Below are 18,450 nucleotides of genomic sequence, written 5' to 3'. Positions count from 1 at the left end.
CTCTCAAAATGTTGTATTTCTTCTCATCTATTTTGTTACATTGTGTTTTCCCATTTTGCAAAAGAAAAAATGCTTCCTGAAATTTGAACATTGTGAGGGTTTTGATGTTACACAGTATCAAAATATCAATTGTGTGGTTGTCCTAAGTGGAGGTCCATTTTTTAAGCTCACTCAAGTATTGTTTAATTTCTTGTGGATGTATTAGTCCTATGTTAATGTTATATTCTACTCTTTGTCCTCTCTTCTATTGTAATCTCAATTTTTTGGTTGTATTAATTATTAATAATGTTGATCCTTAAGTCATGTTGTCTATTAGTGTCTAACACTTAGTCATTCACAAGGCAGGGTTATTCAGTCATCACTGCAACTGAGTCATCCTATATAGGTCGAGCTTAGTATTGAAGACTTGTAAATAATCCAAGGAATGGACCAAACCGTAGTTACTGCCAAGCAAGATAGAGTTGGTTGAGTACTTTAGTGATTGTCAAGCTTATCAGGGACAGTAGTTGACACCGAGTGATATAGAGGCCGAGTAATTCAATTCATGCCGAGAACAGTTAAGGCCAAGGGACAACATGATGAAACAACTTATGCTAAGTATCAATGTGATGCAAGTGCCAAGTAACACAATTTTACATAATTGTTTGGAATGACACTAAATCTTATGCTAACTATTTTTATTGAGCTGGAATTGTGTTTTGAAGATCAAGGAGGTAATCAAGGAGGCAATTTTGCATTCAAAGGAAGATCATAAATCCTTATGTGAGGCAATCCACCAATCACTAAAATGCAAGGACTAAGTGGCAAAAGAAATTAATCTAGATCATTGATTTGGATCTAGAAGGTCTACCCAAACATCTATTTAAGGAGGGTCTATGACCTAGTTTGAGTGTGTGAGTGTGTATGGATGAAGAGTCTGATTGCATGCAAAGTTTTGAAGGTGAATCATAGTGTTAAGGACAGTAGAGACCAAGCAATGCATTGAATAGTTTTGTTCAGAGACATAGAAGATCAATCACAATATGGTGATATTACATTGCATAAAGGAAATTTATTATCAAGCATCGAAGTGTTAATCGAAGGATTAGGTACTAAACATTCTAATAGGCATTTTAGGGTTTAAATCTCTTAATAGAGTAGCTTTTGTAGGCTTTTATAAATCTCCTAGTAGAGTACTCACTTTATTGTGATGTAAAATCCTTTAACCAAGGTAGAACCTATTGGAAGCATGAATGTTGATGATATTCCTATGGGGGAGTATTGTAGAAACATGATTAGATCATTAGCATTATGATATGTTACATTCATGACTGTGTTTGTCATTGATGTCAACATAGCAATTTTCTATGGTATCTGATAGAAGAATAATAGAAAGATCAAGTTGGTACGAATAGATCATTAAGTACTTTCAGTAGTGAGGTTAAAGGGAGATTGTACTATGTGTCTAGCATACAAAGGTAACCTCATAAGCATAAAATATTAAGTCTACAAGAAGTTATGCAAGTTTCAGTGAAGACTGTTCTGAGATAGAGTTTACGTAGCCATTTTCTGGTAAATTTGTTATATCTCTTACCAGAGTTATTATTCTGAGAAGTCGAAGTTATAGATGTGAAGAAGACATGGTGATGACATGGCTAAGCTCACTCATAATAATGTTATATGTATGAAAAGTTCTTCAAGTTACAAGGTGGAAGATTAATGTTATCACCAAATGTAACATGTTCTTAATGTGGCCCTATAATAATTAATTGAGACTTGGTGTAACAACCAACTTAAGGAATTGTTTTATGGATTTGATATAAAGGAAGGACATTTTTCTTTATCATGATGAGATGAAAAAAAAAAGAAATTGTAAGTAGTAGGAAGAGCAAAATGCGAAGTTGAGCAGAGTAGAACAGAAGTGAAGGAAACTTCATTGCCAAGGTTTTATTGTGTGATCCAAAGTTGGATACTTGGATCTGAGGTTCATGACCTGGTTTACAAGGTCTGATAGTGATTGGTTCGGTTGTAGGATAGAGGAAATAAGTTGAAGTATAATACACACAATCATTCTGCAAGGAATAGTTGAGAGATCAGTTGGACAATGAGTTTAGTGGTCTTTCCCTAGAAGTTGTTTGGACAATGGGTCCTTCTATCCTCTACAACTCCTAATAAGGTTGGCACAACTCTTAATAGGGTTGGAATCTCCTAACAGGGATTCAAAGTCTCCCAACAGGGACTCTTATGTACTAAATGTTGTAATAGACTCCTAACACGGTCCATCCTCTAAAAAGAAATATTTATATTAGTACATCATCTTGTGGGCATCATTCCCATTGGGGTTTTCCCTCTGATCAAGGGTTTCCCTAGTTAACATATCTAGTGTAATGTTTATGTGCATCTTGTTATGTTTGCTATTGTTAGAACAATTGATTAATTGTGTATTGTCTTTAATGTTATACAAAATGTCATATCATATCTAGTCAGTGTATGCTGAGCTCTTTCGGGCATTAGAGATAGTTTTTTGTGTCTGCTGAGTATTCCAAAGTTTTCCTAGTTCAGAAGATAGTATCTACCAAGTTCACTTAGGCATTGAAGGCAAGTATGCAAAAGTTGAAGTCTTAACTGAGCTCACTCAATTAATGAAGGAAATGTTAGATAGAACCAGTGTTAACCAAGCTCACTCAGTTACCAATGGAACTTTGTGAATATGGAGCCTTAACCGAGTTCACTTGGTTAACACAAGATAATCATTTTTGAGTTAGTGTTTATCGAGAAGGGTCAGCTAACAAAGGATTTTCTTGTTTTGGTATATTAAGTTCAATTGAATTGTCTATTGGTTCTAGCCAACCTGACTTTATGAAAGATATAAATATAAGGTCAAGTTGAGATTTAGAAAGTGCGAATGCATGGAAGATAATTGAAGATTTAATGATGTTAAGAGAAAGCGAATTATAAGGATAAACAAAATAACCTTGTGAAGTTGAAAAGATACATTCGATCAAGAAGGATCAAGTATACAAGACAGAATTGAGATCTATAATTAGCATTTAGTTGCATCCAAAATCAAGTCATCTCATTATTACTCTCCAACCATTGTAGCAATGATCAAAATCTCTTAACAGAGTTGGCTTGACAACTATTTGTAAATCCTCTCACAAGGTGGTATTTCTATTGAATTGTCCAAAGACCTCTAACAAGGCCACTCCTAATAGGGTGATTAAATCCTCTAATAGGGTCACACCTAACAATGTATTTTGTAACCTTTAACAGGGTTGGCTTCTAATAGAACTCACTTTAGAAGAGTGAAAATCAGTAACTAGTTGCAATTGGTGGTCTTTGCCAAATTGGGTTTCCACATTAAATCTTGGTGTCAAATGTGTTTATGCTATTTGTCTTATGTTTTTTCACTTAAATTAAAGTAATAATAATCACATATAATATCTTATTATTTTCATGTTAAGTATCCACCAAGAATTTTCAGTGTTTGTCGAGTTATAACATTTTTTTGTGTGTTAGCCGAGCATTAACAAAGTTCATTTTTTCAGAGTTTATTTTTTACTGACATCTAAGGGATCTGAGATTTATTTTTGTGGTAACTAATTCACCTCTCCCCTCTCTTTTAATCCTCTCATATTTCCAACAATTGGTATCAAAGAATTTGGTGCTTGCAGAGAAGGTTTCAAGGACCCAAGCTAAAGATTTGGATGTCTTACAGAAGAGAGATTCCCAAGTTGAACCGAGACAACTTTGTAACATGGAAAGGACTTATAAGGTTACATTTGGCAACTATCAATGATTCAGGTTGTAAGTATCTTGATACTACCTATGAAATCCCTATTGGAAGATATTGCTAAAAAGAAAAATCATAACATCATGATGATTGACATTGCATCTGCTCTTAATTATGCGGAATTTGATGAAGTCAAAAGCTGTAATATAGCTCATGATACATGGATCAAAATGAAAGCCATTTTAGAAGGAGATGACAATGTAAGAAGAGCCAAAGCTGAAATTCTTAGAGGATAATCTGATTAGATGAAGATGAATGAAGATGAAAACATTGCAAAATATGTTGAAAGAATCAAAGCAAGTGTGAGTACAATCCAAGCATCTAGAGGAGATATTGATGACAAAATAGTTGTAAGCAAGGTATTCAGAACCCTTCTTCCTATATAAGCAATTAGAGTGTCTTCTATTCAAGAAATGAGATGTGATCCAAATAGCAATATAACTTTGGATGCTCTAGTTGCAAGATTGATAGCTTTTGAGTTGGATAACTATGATAACTATGTTTCTAGTTTCAAAGGTATTGAGTTTGCATTTGAAGCCAAACTCTCACTCAAGAAAAGGAGTAAGAAATCAAAGACCAATCAATCTAGAAGTGAAGAAGAAGAAGAAAGTTCTGACAGTGATCTTGAAGTTGTTGAAGCCCTACTTGCAAGGAAATATTCCAAAGGCAGAGGAAAGTACAAAGGTAAGATTCCTCTAATCTACTTTTCTTGTGAAGAAATTAGTCACATTGCTACAAAGTGTCCAAATAGAGAAAACAAGGATGAAAAGAAAAGTAATATGTACAAAGGCAAAAAGGAATTCAAAAACTAGGACTACAAGGAAAAAGGTGAGAAATCTTGTTTTATAGCCAAAGATTCTGATAATAGTGAAGATGAAATGTTATATATTGTTGTAAAAGATGAATTTGATGATGAAGGAGATAAGATGGCACTTATCTCTCATGTTCACAAAAATGATACATGGATTATTGATAGTGGTTACTCACATCATATGGCTCGAGACAAAAAAAAGTTTGAGCACATGGAATATTATGATGGTGGTAGTGTGAGATTTGGAAGCAATGAACCTTGCTGCATAAAAAGAAAAGGATGTATCTTATTAACCAATGAACTTATATGTGATAATGCTTATGGGGTTGAAAGGATAAAGCAAAATCTACTGAGACTAGAACAGTTGAATGAGATTGGATTCAAGGTAGAATTTATGAATGGAAAGGCCAAACTGTTGGATGGAAAAGGAAACCTGGTTGGATTTGGAAAACAAACAAAAGGTAATCTATTCTATCTAGACTTCAGTGAAAGTTCATATTTTATTGCTCAAGTAGAATAAAGTTGGTTATGGCAAAAAATATTATGTCATGGGAACTTTGATAATTTGGTTAAAATAAGAAAAAATAGAAGAGTAAGATGTATTCCTAACTTGAGGAAACCTGATATGGGTCTATGCAAAAACTATCAAATTGGTAAGATAGGAAAGACTAGTTTCAAAAGCAAGAACTAGCATTCTGAAGAAGAATTATAGCTTGTGCATATAGACTTATGTGGACCTATTGGAACAGAGAGTTATAGTGGAGATAAGTTTTTCATTAATTTTGTTGATGACTATTCTAGAATGATGATTGTAATGTATCTAAAAGAAAAATCTGAAGCTTTTCAAAAATTCAAGTGGTATCTGGAAAGAGTGGAAAAAGAAACTAGAAAGAAGTTGAAATGTTTAAGATCAGACAGAGGTGGCAAATTCATCTCCAATGAATTCAATAAATTTTGCATTAAAAAAGGAATTAAAAGACAAGTATTGGCCCCTGGTACACCTCAGCATAATGGTATAGTTGAAAGAAGGAATAGATCCATCATGGATTGTGCAAGAACATTGATGATAGAAAAGAATGTTGCAAACAAATACTAAGGAAGTAATCAGCACTGCAATGCATACCTTGAACAAACTATAGTTGAAGAAAGCCTCAAATCAAACTCCTTATGAACCATGGTATGGAAAAAAACCTAATGCAAGTTACTTAAAAGTATTTGACAACAAATGTTATATCTTGAAAGAATCTAGGATAGGTAAATTTGATGTCAAAGGTCATGAAGGCATATTCCTAGGATAATCCTACAGAAGTAAAGCATACAAATGTTTGAATTTTTCTACTCATAAAATCATAGAAAGTGCACATGTGAGAATTGATGAGTTTGTAGAAAAGAGCGAAGAAGAAAGTGTTGATCTCAGATTGGTTTTGACAATTGAGTGTTAACACACTTAAGCTTTTCACTAAGTTCATGCTAAGCTATTAACATATTCTAAGTATAATGTGTATAGATGTCGAGTTGCAATGAGTGTCAAGTCACTCATGTGCCGAGTAAATAGTAAGTTTCAAGTAGTTCAAGTGCCGAGTGAATAATAGATGCCGAGAAAAGTTCAAGTGTCAAACCAGAAAAAATTATAGTATGTGCCGAGCATCAATATTAACAAGTGTTGAGTAATACAGAATTGACCTAGTTGTTTGTGATGACACAATCAACTATGTAAATGGTTTTTGAGCTAACATATGGATAGATCTCGAAGTTTTGAAGATAAGATCAAATATATTTGGATTCCCTATGTGATCAACATACAACCAATCAAAGAAAGTCTTTACAGTGACAGGAAAACAAAGAGATGAAAACAAGGATTGAGGCTTCTAACTCTTCTGATGATGGTGAACAAGGGTCCAAATCTAACAGAGGTGATTGTGTTGGTGGTGGAACCAAGCCCTCTAAAGGCTTATTTGGTAACCCTAGTTCTATAATGAAGGACATCGACATTCTTAAAATAAAATGGTGTTGTTGAACAAAGAAATGGAGCATCTTAGCAAGACGGCCAGAGGGGAAAGAACATTAGGTCAGCATATTGACAAGCTCTCGGAGGTCATAGGTAATGCAAAAGAAGTGAAAAAATTTAATGCATAAGATCCCTATTTTGGAAGCCAAGCAGAAGGTGATGGACAAGGACATTAGCAGTATCCAGGGGAAGGTGTCTAAATTTGAAACTAGGTTAGGTAACATGGAGAAACAACTTAGACATTTGGGGGATAACATGACCAGCCTCCTAAAAAAGAATGAGGCAAATAAAAGTTAGGTTTCTCCCCCGGGAGTAGACTCTCAAGGTCCTAGCAAGCGTACTCGGGCATATTCAAAGAAGATGGAGGAAACCACTAAGAAGGACGAGGTGAATGCTGCTGCTGAGACTATGCATTCTCTAGTGGACCAAGCTGTGCAGCTGATTAATACTCCTAAGCTAGTCAGTTGATGTTCCTTTGCTGGTCTTTTGATGTCTTTTCCAGCAATGTTGTCTCTGACCTCCTTTTGTTTTCTGAGGTCTATTTCATGTTTTTTGTTTGTTCTCTTTTCATGATACTTTCTTAATACTCTGATGTTCTAAGATTTTGAGTCCTTTGAAACCTATTTTTACATAATCAAAACATGCAACCAATCAAAAAAATGGAAGGAATTGAGTGGAAAAAATGAATGAATCTCAATCATAGATTCATACCTAACCCTAAGCCACCAAAGTCTTTTTAAAGGGAGATGAAGTCCCATAATTCAGTAGTGAGAAAGAGAGCATTAGAGAATGCATGGGAGAAGATAATACTAGTGAAGATTTGTAGGAAGTAAAAATGGGTGAATTGATCAGTATAAATTCAAGGTGACTTAGAAGAAGGACAAAATTGCATAATTAGTTATTAGAATAGAGGATCAAGGATACATTAATTCCATATCAGATCAAAAAGGATTAAGAAGGACTGAATTGAGATCTAAAATCAGCAATACTAGATTGTAAGTGTATCAGATCGAACATTCTACTATACTTTCTAACAATTGTATTAGCGGGATGAAATCCTTTGTATTAAGGTTGACTTAATAATCATTGTGAAATCCTTTGACATGGTGAAATTCCAAGTGAGTGTTCTAAAGTCCTTTAGCCAAGTACACTTTTAACAGTGTGTTAAAATCCTTTAACAAGGTGGGATCTAACAATCCTTTGTAAGCCTTTAACAGGGCAGATCATGAGAATGGTCAAATCATGTAACCTTAACAGGTGAACTTTATTGCTACAGTAGTGAAGAATTGTGGGTGTCATCCCCACCCCAATTTTACCTTCTCATTGGAGGGTTTCTAGGTAATCATATTTGGTGTCAAGTGTTTATGTGGATGCATTTACTTTACATGTTATTTCAATATGTTTAAGTATGCATTGTTTTAAAGTTAAAAGTTTTATTGGTTAGAGATTAGTACTATTGATTCACCCCCCCTCTCAGAAGTATACATTTCCCATTTATATTTCCAACAATTGGTATCAAAGCTAAGTTCTCATCAGGAGAAGTCTTATAGCTTCGAGAAAAGATCTTGAGATGAAAGTTTACAAGTTGGGAAAGACCATTGAAAATCAAGAGATTGAGATACATCTCCTATTACAATAAATGAATGAAGCTAGAGATGCTTTGAGAAGTTCGCTAAAGAGAAGAAAAGAGATTGCTATAGCTAAAAATGACACACAATAAAAAGAGATTGACATCACAAAGTTATTTGCAGATGGTAACTCTTATGAATTTGATGTAGCAATTGCAGATCTCATGGACAAGAACAGAGCACAAGCTGAAGAGATTTGAAATCTCAAGTTGGACCAAGAATCACAAGCAATATTGCTATGTGAGGTGACTGAACAAAAGAAGAAAGCTATAGAAGACAAGGCCATGATTGAAGAAGACAAGAGAATTTTGGCAAATAGATTGGAAGAAAAATCAATAGAGTTATCTAGGATCTCAAACATGCAATTGGACACCCTATGCCAAATGATGAATGCTCATCATGAGTTGAATGTTAAGGACATTGAAATAACTACATTGAAGTTGTAGAATGAATAACTTCAAAATACTTGAAAAGAGAGGAGTTTTTTGAAAGTTTCAACAATCCAAATGAAGCCATCAAGTACTTTGAGAAATTACTAAAATCCCCTATATCTAGTAAAGACACATTAGGGTTGGGCTACACAAACACTAAAGAAGGAGAATTATCCAAAGCTGCTAAGGAAAGAAATAATAAAGGTAAGAATTCTAAACCTACTTGTCATTATTGTGGAAAGAAAGGACACAAAACTAATGTTTGCAGGAGCAAGAATGCTAGTCAGAATGCTAAGCCAAAGAATATGATTCATTGTCACAAGTGCAACAAACAAGGTCATCAAGTACATGAATGGAAAACCATAATCATGCATGCACCAAAATTTGAATGATGCTGCCATAATTGTTAGAAGTTTGGACACAAAGCCTTTGAATGTAGATCCAAGTTCACAAGGTCATCAAACAAGGGAAGAAGGCATGGAAATTCTTAAAATTGGGATTATAATACAAGACATAGATGTCATTATTGTCAAGACTATGGACACATCCCTGATAATTGCATAAGAACACATTTTAGTGGTAGCTACAACAGATAGTTGAGTCAAACTACATGCTTTAGTTGTTTGAAGGCTGGTCATATCAACAAGCATTGCCCAACAAAAACAAAGGCACCTAACTCAGAGTTCAATAAAGGAAGAGGGAAGGTAGATGCTAAGCACATTAGAGGAGAGATGAACAAAACATGGAAGAAGAAAGATGGATGCAACACATCAAATGAAGGGATCACTTCACCTAAAAGGTTAAGTGATTGCATCTCAAAAAACTAAGAAAAAAAGGTATGTGGGATTGATATTTCAATGCTTCATCATGTAGTGCCTGCCCCTAGGTCGCATTTTTTTTATCATTGTCGAACTCTTTTAGGGCTAGTTTTATGTTGATGGTTAGCAGCATTGTTTTGAGACTATCAAATATTGTGCTATGGATTCAGTTGATATGTTATGAGATTACTTAGACTCTATATTTCATGTATGCATGATGATTATTACATTATTTGTAGTTATTGATTAGTTAGATGGTTTATTATCACATGTTTTTTCGTATGGATACTTACTCCATACTTGCATGTGTATGGTGTGTGTGTTTGTTTTTGTATGGCATTTCTGATGTGGTTAAGGAAGGGAGTCGTAGTCACCTGCTAGTTGGGATCTACATGATGCACCACTTCCTACCATTGCCTGTTTAGCTTAGCATATATATATTGTATGTATATGCATGGTTTTTATGTAGGTTGTAGGTACCAGGTATCGACTTCCCTGAATTGCCAATATGAGCGTACCCTATCACATTATCTCAATGGTAAGAGAGGGGAGATAAATCCTCAAGTCCAAATCCCAACCCTTTAAGCCATTTTTTCTAATTGGAAATTAGGACAAGTATTTGAGTTGAGTACCCTCTGAATGCGTCAGATGACGTAATTCGTGATATTAACCCTTTTGGTTTGATTTTGTATGTGTTTTGCTATAGTGGGTTTTTTGTATTTTATTTTACGAGTCTTTGGTGTATTTTCTATTAGTTAAGCCTAATTAAAAGATTTAATTAATGGTTTAATTTAATGAAAAATTAATATGGTATTTTAATATTTATTTTATTTAATTAATTAGGAAATTAATTAAATAAAATAATTAAATTTGAAGATAAAAGTTATAATTTTAAAGTTGGAATGTGATAATATTTATATAAGTTAATAAATATTTTAGCAATTAAGTTTTGAAAATGAATTTAAAAGTGGAAAAGATATTAAAATTATTAAACGATTCTAGATTTCATGATGTGTGCATGAGATTAAAATATAAATATATTAAGATAAAACAAGTGGAGTTATTAAAGTTAGTGCATGAGATTTAAAATTAATAAATTAAATTGAAAAGAGTAAAGTGAATATTAAATAAATTAATGTGCATTATTTTAATATTTAGGAGTTTGCAAATTCTCAGGAATTATCATGTAGACAACACAAGAGGTTGCACTCTAATTATGCACATGTTGTCAACAATATAGAGGTTAGCGCAAAAATTAAGCACATGGTGTCTACAACCTTATGACTCATCTAGAAGGTTGGAAAAAGCTCGTGCTTAGTTGTCATGCTTATCTCCTAGTTCTTTCTAGAAACATTCTAGATGCATCTTAGAGGCCTTTATATAGAGGCTCTCCTAGTGTGTATGGACAAGCTTATATGCATTCGAGAAGCTCATATGCTTCTACATCCTCATATGCTTCTACAAGCACTTCTAGTCACTTGGGGGCTCAGTTGGTTTGATTCTTGGAGGAATGGAAAATGTTGGAGAAGAAAGAGATTTTTCTATGGACTTCTGAGGCATAGCAAATTAGCATCAGTGTCTAGGTGCACTCATGATTTTCGCATATTCTATTTGCACTCTTTCTCTTCCTGTCTTCATTGTTTTTGTTATATGTGTTTGAGTATACTCCATGAACGAATCTTCAATCTTGGAATTGGAATCTAGATATGTATGTATATTTCTATTTGGTTGCATTAGAAAACCCTAGTTCCAAATAAGAAAGAAATCATATCTAAATCGGGTTTGGGTTTGAATTGAAATAGAATCAAGGATTTGATTAGACAAGGGTTGTTTTGATAATGAATTCATAAATTGAAAATTTGTATAATTGATATTAAATTGTCTATCAGTCTTTAGTTGCGAATTTTATTTAAGAAATATATATATGTATATTTAACCATATATGAAGTGGGGTGGTATTAGTTTATTGATCTAATAGACAAATAAGAATCTTTTCTTTAAATAAAAATAACAATAAATAAAATAGGAAACATTATTACTGATAACATTTAATAAAATAAAATTAAAGAAAATATATATATTAATGAGGGGTAGAGGGAGAAAACCCGTACCCCCGCCTACCTCAACATCGGCGGCAATCTAGACGTATGCCTCTATCACAGTTCGCAGTGTTCTGCGATTGTAGGGCAGGGTTACTGATAATGGCCGCATGGCCAAGTTAAATGCACTGTCGCATGACCTTTTAATAATACCAGCAGTGATTTATTATATCGTAGTATATATATGTGTTTTGGGAACGACATTTGATTTATATTAAAATTGTAATATGTAGCCCACAGGTACTACATACCACGATAGGGGGTTAAATTGGTATTTTGTTTTTTGAGTATGAATTTGGACTTTTCAATACTGCATTATTATCAAATGTTATATATATATATATATATATATATATATATATATATATATGTATGTATGTATGTATGTATGTATGTATGTATGTATGTATGTATGTATGTATGTATGTATGTATGTATGTATGTATGTATGTATGTATGTATGTATGTATGTATGTATGTATGTATGTATGTTATTTATTAATTATAAATAATTATTATATTTAAAATGATTTGAATTGATGGATCATTCTTTAAAATGAAAATAAAATTAAAATGAGATATTATTAATATCCATTTAAATAATGTTTATTCTATTGAGTTGTTTAAATTATGAAAATTATTGATAGAGTTTCAATTAAGATATTATTAATTGATTTGGGGTTGTATATGGGGATTTATATACTCCATTAATTAATTTAATTAAGCAACAATTTAATTGGGAATAAATCATAGAGGGACTCCTTGCTTGATAAGAATCATTATAACAATTATGTGATTATTAATTAAATTAATTAATTATAGAATTAATTAAATTTAATTGATAATTAAGCTATACAATGGAGTTAAAACGGTATGATTATTGATAATACGAATTTGTTAAGAAAATATTAGTATTAATTGAAAGAGTGACGAATTTGGTCATTATAGATTTATTAATAAGATTCTCAATATAACTTGTTATTATTAATATTAGAGAATTGGATTATGGTTGACCTTTAACTTACAAATTATGACTAGTTATTAATTAGGTCATTGATATGGATATGCAATTATTAATTAAATTAATTAGAGATAATTAAATTTAATTAATAATTAAGTTATGTAATAGAGTTTTAATTGATATGCTAAAATCGATTCTTTTAATGAAGTTGTTAAGTATCTACATCAAAGTTGATAAGTCTTATTCTAATGACTTGAATAATGACTTTAGATATTTTAATGGTTATTAGTGATGATTTAATTATTGTAACGATTAAATTAAGAGACCTAAATTTTAGTAATATTTAGTTGACTTTTAATTAAGTATTGTTAGAATGATAAAGAGTCATACCTATGTTCATTATTAATTGATTTAATTAAGATTAATTAATAAAGAAAATAATATTAATTAAGGGACAATGAAGATTAGTGTAATGAGTTAATATTTATCCTTCAGTTATTCTTAGAATGTAGTTTTAAATAATGGAAGGATAATCTTATCGAGGGAACAAACGGGTTGACTTGTAGGTCAAATGATAAATCTTATATACTTTTAGTATACATGCAAACATAAACTAAAACCTCCATACTCAATTCAACTATGAAATTTTAGCATACCAAAACATGTGCTTGCATTGTGTTTTCTCTATGCTATTTGTTTTGGGTTTTGGGTTGACTAGTTGTTGACTAGTTATAGGAGGTCTACCAGAGGCTTGGGAGTTACGCAAATGTGTTGGCTTGTTGATGTTATCTTGATCTTTCTAAACCCAACCATGGTAATGTGATGATATGCTCTATGAGATGTTTTGTGTTTACTAATTGTTATTGCTCATCAGTCTTATTGAGTGAAGCTGAGTTATATGTATATGAGACACTTGACTTAACCATTTTTGAGTCATCGATCAATTATCCTTGGATTAATTTCTAGTCGCCATGATGGGACTGAAATGTTGATTTATGATGTCATGTTGTGACATGTTTTGACTCAACCATTTTGGAGTCTTTGATTAGTATGATTTTGAGATATAGTTTGGTTATTGAGAACCAATGGATACTTTTGATTATCAGTGATACCTTCAGTTGCCAATAGAGAACTGTTGTGGTCATGATTATCTATGGATGCTTTTCATGTGCTCATGGAGATTTAATGCTCTTTTTATGGATTATCTTTTGGTATTTTTCCAGTCGCTTGTATAGGACTGTGGTGATTTTGAGATTTATGATTCATTGAGCTTAGGGTAGGTTATCTGCTTGTAGTGTCAAGAAGTGGCTTGCAATGGGGGCCGGGGCCCTAAGTGGCTGCCAGGGTAACTCATTGTAAGTTGTTTTAATAAGTGAAAACATTTACACTAAATGGGGATTAATGAACCTAATAAGATAATTATTTTGTTCTCGCCCATGTCTTGAGTGCTAGTATAGACTAGGATGGGAGTAGAGAGAATGCTTGGTTGTGACTTTGCATTCTGTAGTATGCCTTGTTTATATGAGAGGATACTAGTGGCCGCATAAGGATCAGTAGGGACCTTGGAGTCCTAAGCTAACTGCCAGGGTAACTTCTACATGATTTATGTGATGACACTTTCCCACTTGCATAGTAGGTTTCCTACATGTCATTGTATGCCTCTGGGATTAGATCTCGATTTTGTGATTGGAAACTTTGAGTTAGTATACTTTTAGGATTCCTAGACTTAGAGAGTATTTGCATTATGTGATTTGATATCCTATTTGGGACTTGATATTATCTCCTCAGTGCGGTGGGAGTGGACCATTTAGGTTCCACGTGGTTGGGTGGTAGTGCTTTATCACTCTTATCATTTGAGATCCGTCTGAGACACCATGGCTGATGTATTCTTTGTGGCATCTATCTTCATTATGTTCATGGATTATGATGGTGGACATGTATCCTCACATTGCTGATTTTCATATGTTAGATGATGTTATCTTATGCTTTATTTTTTGTGTTAGATATCTTTCTGCATATGATGTTGTATGATTTAGGAGTGACATTCCTACTATGTTAATACTGATGATCTCTTTGGTGATTTGGAATGTTACGCACAAAGGGATGGCTAGGATCCATGATGTTCTAATGATGCTATTTACGGTTGAGAGGAACCATGCACTTAGTTAATTATGTTTGATATAAGGTTGTATTTTATGATGATGTTCATGTATGGTATATGGTTTTATTTATGTTATTGCATCATGGATTAGAGCTAGTATGATGATGTAGTTTATTTACACGAATGTATATTCTTTTAAGCCTTTCATACCCTGCGACATGTACAGTGGATGATTGAGCATTCGAAAATGTAATTTATGAACGTTGGACTTTTCATTATTATTTCATGTGGATGTAGTGTTAGATGGAATAATTAATACTAGTTGATTTAGATGTGATTCAACATTAAGGGATCCATAAAGAATGAAACCTGTTATGTATGTTTATGTTTACTTTCAGTTGAATATTTGTTATTGATTTCACTACTATGTTATGAATGGTTTTACTTTCATGCTAAAAAAAAAAATGCTACCAAACTTAGAGAAACTTTAGGCTAATTCTTTGGATCTCTTGGCGGGGCATTACACATCATACATTAGTTCCAAGATAAGTTAGTGTTGGAAAGGATAAAATATCATGAATAAAGATGCAAGTCAACAAGGAAAAATCAAGGTCAAACTTTAAGTTTTCATCTTACTTCCAAGTGAAGGAAATTCCTATTAGAGCCAAGTGAGGATAATTCTAATGGTTGCTAAGTGATAGAAAATCAATGGATGCCAAGTGAAATAGAAATTGCATAGAAGCCGAGTTTATAGTTGTATATGCACCATGCATTAAATGTTATATTTTGAAAGAATATAAGGTAGATTTTCACTCATTTTTCATCATTACAAACACAAAGCAAGAGTGAGAAGAGAAAATAAGTGATTGATGAGTAGAGATTGAAGCTTTTGCATGGATTCCAGAAAAGATCAAGCATCATTCCATCAATTTAAAGGTGTTCTTCACATGCCGAGTTATGCAATTATGCAGTTTCATATTTGTTGAAACCCTAGTTTACAAAATGGACTCTAGCTCTAGGAATCCTAAGGATAAGGAACCATTTGAAGTTTAGTTGGTTATTAATGAGGTAAAAAACCCATATTTTAGGGCTATTCATGAGGTTGCATATAAGAACAACCCAATAGGCACATTATCAATCATTCCACCCAAGGTTGTAATGGTTCAGGATGTAAGAAAATGTTATAATTGAAAGGTTCGAAGAATAGGAGACATAAAATTCATCAGGCATATGATAAGTTATGTGAAAATGGAGTATTGAAAGAAGAATTTAAAATTGTAGAAAGGAAGGGCTTAACCCATGCCCTAGATTTCCCCACTATCTTCAAGACTGAATGGATAAGAATTGTCTTGAGCAGAATCCATGATGGATGCCTATGGTTGGAAGGAGGACCTATCAAATTGTCAAAGAGGATTGTGCATAGGGTTATAGGATATCTAACCCTAGAATGAACCAAGACCCTAAGGAGTGACTCTAAATAAGCAATTGAGAAAAATACAGGGGCAAAATGGAACAAGAGAGGAATGACAATAGATACCATCAAGGATCCACTTCTTGAATTTGCAATAAGGGTCATATCTCACAAATTCTATTAGTCAAGTCAATTGAATACTGTGCCATGTATAGCAGTTGATGTAGGATATAAGATTGTGAAGAAAGATCATACTTATGATCTTGCAGAGCTATAGTTGCAACAAATCATTGAAAACCTAGGAGCATTAAGGAGATCTAAAAGTGCTCAATGCAAGTTTGGTTCCATATTGATATGCATATTCTTTTATGTTCAAAATGAGTTTCCCTCTTTTGGTAAGGTAGGATGGAAGATCAATAGGTTTGTGGCTATACAAATAAATGAGTACATTGAACAAATGGGAGACAATTTTGAGTCAACGATGACTAGTTATTTTGAGGATTTCAAGCAATCAATGAAACAGAGACTGGGAATTCCAATTTCTCTAGTGGAGAAGTATTATAATGACATATGTTTCTTGGTAGACATTGACTACACCTTTATCTAGGCTACAGTACCCAGAGTGATATGGCTAAGGCCTTTAGGGTATGAAATCATCATAGATGAGGCATCCGCTACCATCACTAAACTACTTGGAGAGGAAGTTGACAAGACAACAAAAATCTTTGGTAATTATGATGTTGTCAAATCCAAAGTTGAAATGGAGTTGAAAACTGCCTCAACTCTAAAGAAAAAGGATAAAATGGTAAAGAAGCTTAAAGCTAAATTTGGTGAGGGAGTTGAAGGCAATGATGATGAAGATGAAGAAGGTTCCAAGGAGGAACAAGCCGAGGAAGCACCAGCAAAACAAGAGTCAAAGAAGAGAAAGGCTAAGACATAGCCTGCAACTTAGCCAAAGGGTAAGAAAATTGCAAAACCAAGCCTTGCAAAGGCTACTACTCTAGCCACAAGAGCAACCACAAGGGCTACCACTCAAAGGCCTAAGGAGCAAATAAAAGAGAAGAAGAAGGATACTAAACAACAAGGTCCAGTGCAAAAGAAATTAAGGAGAAAATATGTTGCACAACCTAAATCTGATGTAGAAAGGATCGAATCAGAAGACACAAGCCAGTTCAATGTAGTAAGTCATGCTCCCAAGTCTAATATAGAAAAATATTTGTGATAATAGTAGGGATAATTCAGACTTAACTAGTTTGAAAAATATTGAATTCAATAAATTAAGTAGAGAAGATGAAAATAAGATTGAAGAATCAGTGTATTCCATGATGGAAACATTCAAGAATTCCTCAATTGAATTTGACACTACAATGGCCAAAGATTTATATTCAATTGTTGAGAATAAATGGCATTATTGCCTAAACATGGAGAAGGAAATAAGAGAGTCTACATTGGTGCAAGTGATGCTAGAACTATCAAGAGTGAAAATAACAAAGGCAGACAAGAAACATGGTAGCAAGTTTGCACCCAAGTATAGGCCTTTCAACATTCTTCAAAACAAGATTGAAGATGTTGTAAAGAAATCAACTCAAATGTGGAAGTTGATATATGGCTTGACTACTGTAAAGGAAGGTGAGGAGGATCCCTTTGAGGGAAGGAACAATGGAGAAGATGAAGAGACTGACAAGGAAGGAGAAGTTGAGAAAGAAAAGGAAGGAAACATAGTGGAGGAGACACAACAAAAGGGAGATGAAAAGGAAATAGCTAAGGAGCAACAAAAAGATCAAAGTGTGCAAGACACACAATTGCCACCATTAAGCCCTCCACATGACATAAACACAACTATAGAGACAATAAAAGTAAAAGATGTTCCTGATAGCTTAGCTTAGAACATCAATCCACTAACTGTAGAGGATCTAAAGAAGATCCTTGACCAATCCACATTATAGGTAAAATTGTGTGATAATCTAGTGTTGGTCGGTGTGGATGAGTTACAGAAAGTAGTAGCTGATATAACTAGGGATAAGGTGAATACATAAGAACCACCTTCTACCATCCCTATAGCTACTAGTGGTCAACCTCAAGAGAAAGAATTAGAAGATACATCAGCTAAGGTTGATACCACAATCAAAGTTATTATGATTGAACAATAGACTAAGATTTCAGAGGATCCCACAAAGGAACAAACATGACAGATAGAGGTATCTGTACCTACTGCACAAACACAAGGTGCACCACAAATAATTGTGATTGATCAAGGAAGAGTAGAAGAAGAGAAGGACATTCCAAAGGAAAAGGAGTAGGAATCCATTTAGACATAGTCAACTTTCCAACACCTGGCACTCCTACCAAAGTCCTTTAGAAGCCTAGAATTGATGCAATGCCACTTCAAATTTTAGCACTAGGCTCGATC

The sequence above is a fragment of the Cupressus sempervirens genome, chromosome 1 (assembly GCF_028749045.1).
Source record: "Cupressus sempervirens isolate cs-2001-9-10 chromosome 1, ASM2874904v1, whole genome shotgun sequence".
In the NCBI taxonomy this organism is placed as follows: domain Eukaryota; kingdom Viridiplantae; phylum Streptophyta; class Pinopsida; order Cupressales; family Cupressaceae; genus Cupressus; species Cupressus sempervirens.
Note: the sequence above shows the minus strand (reverse complement) of the source record.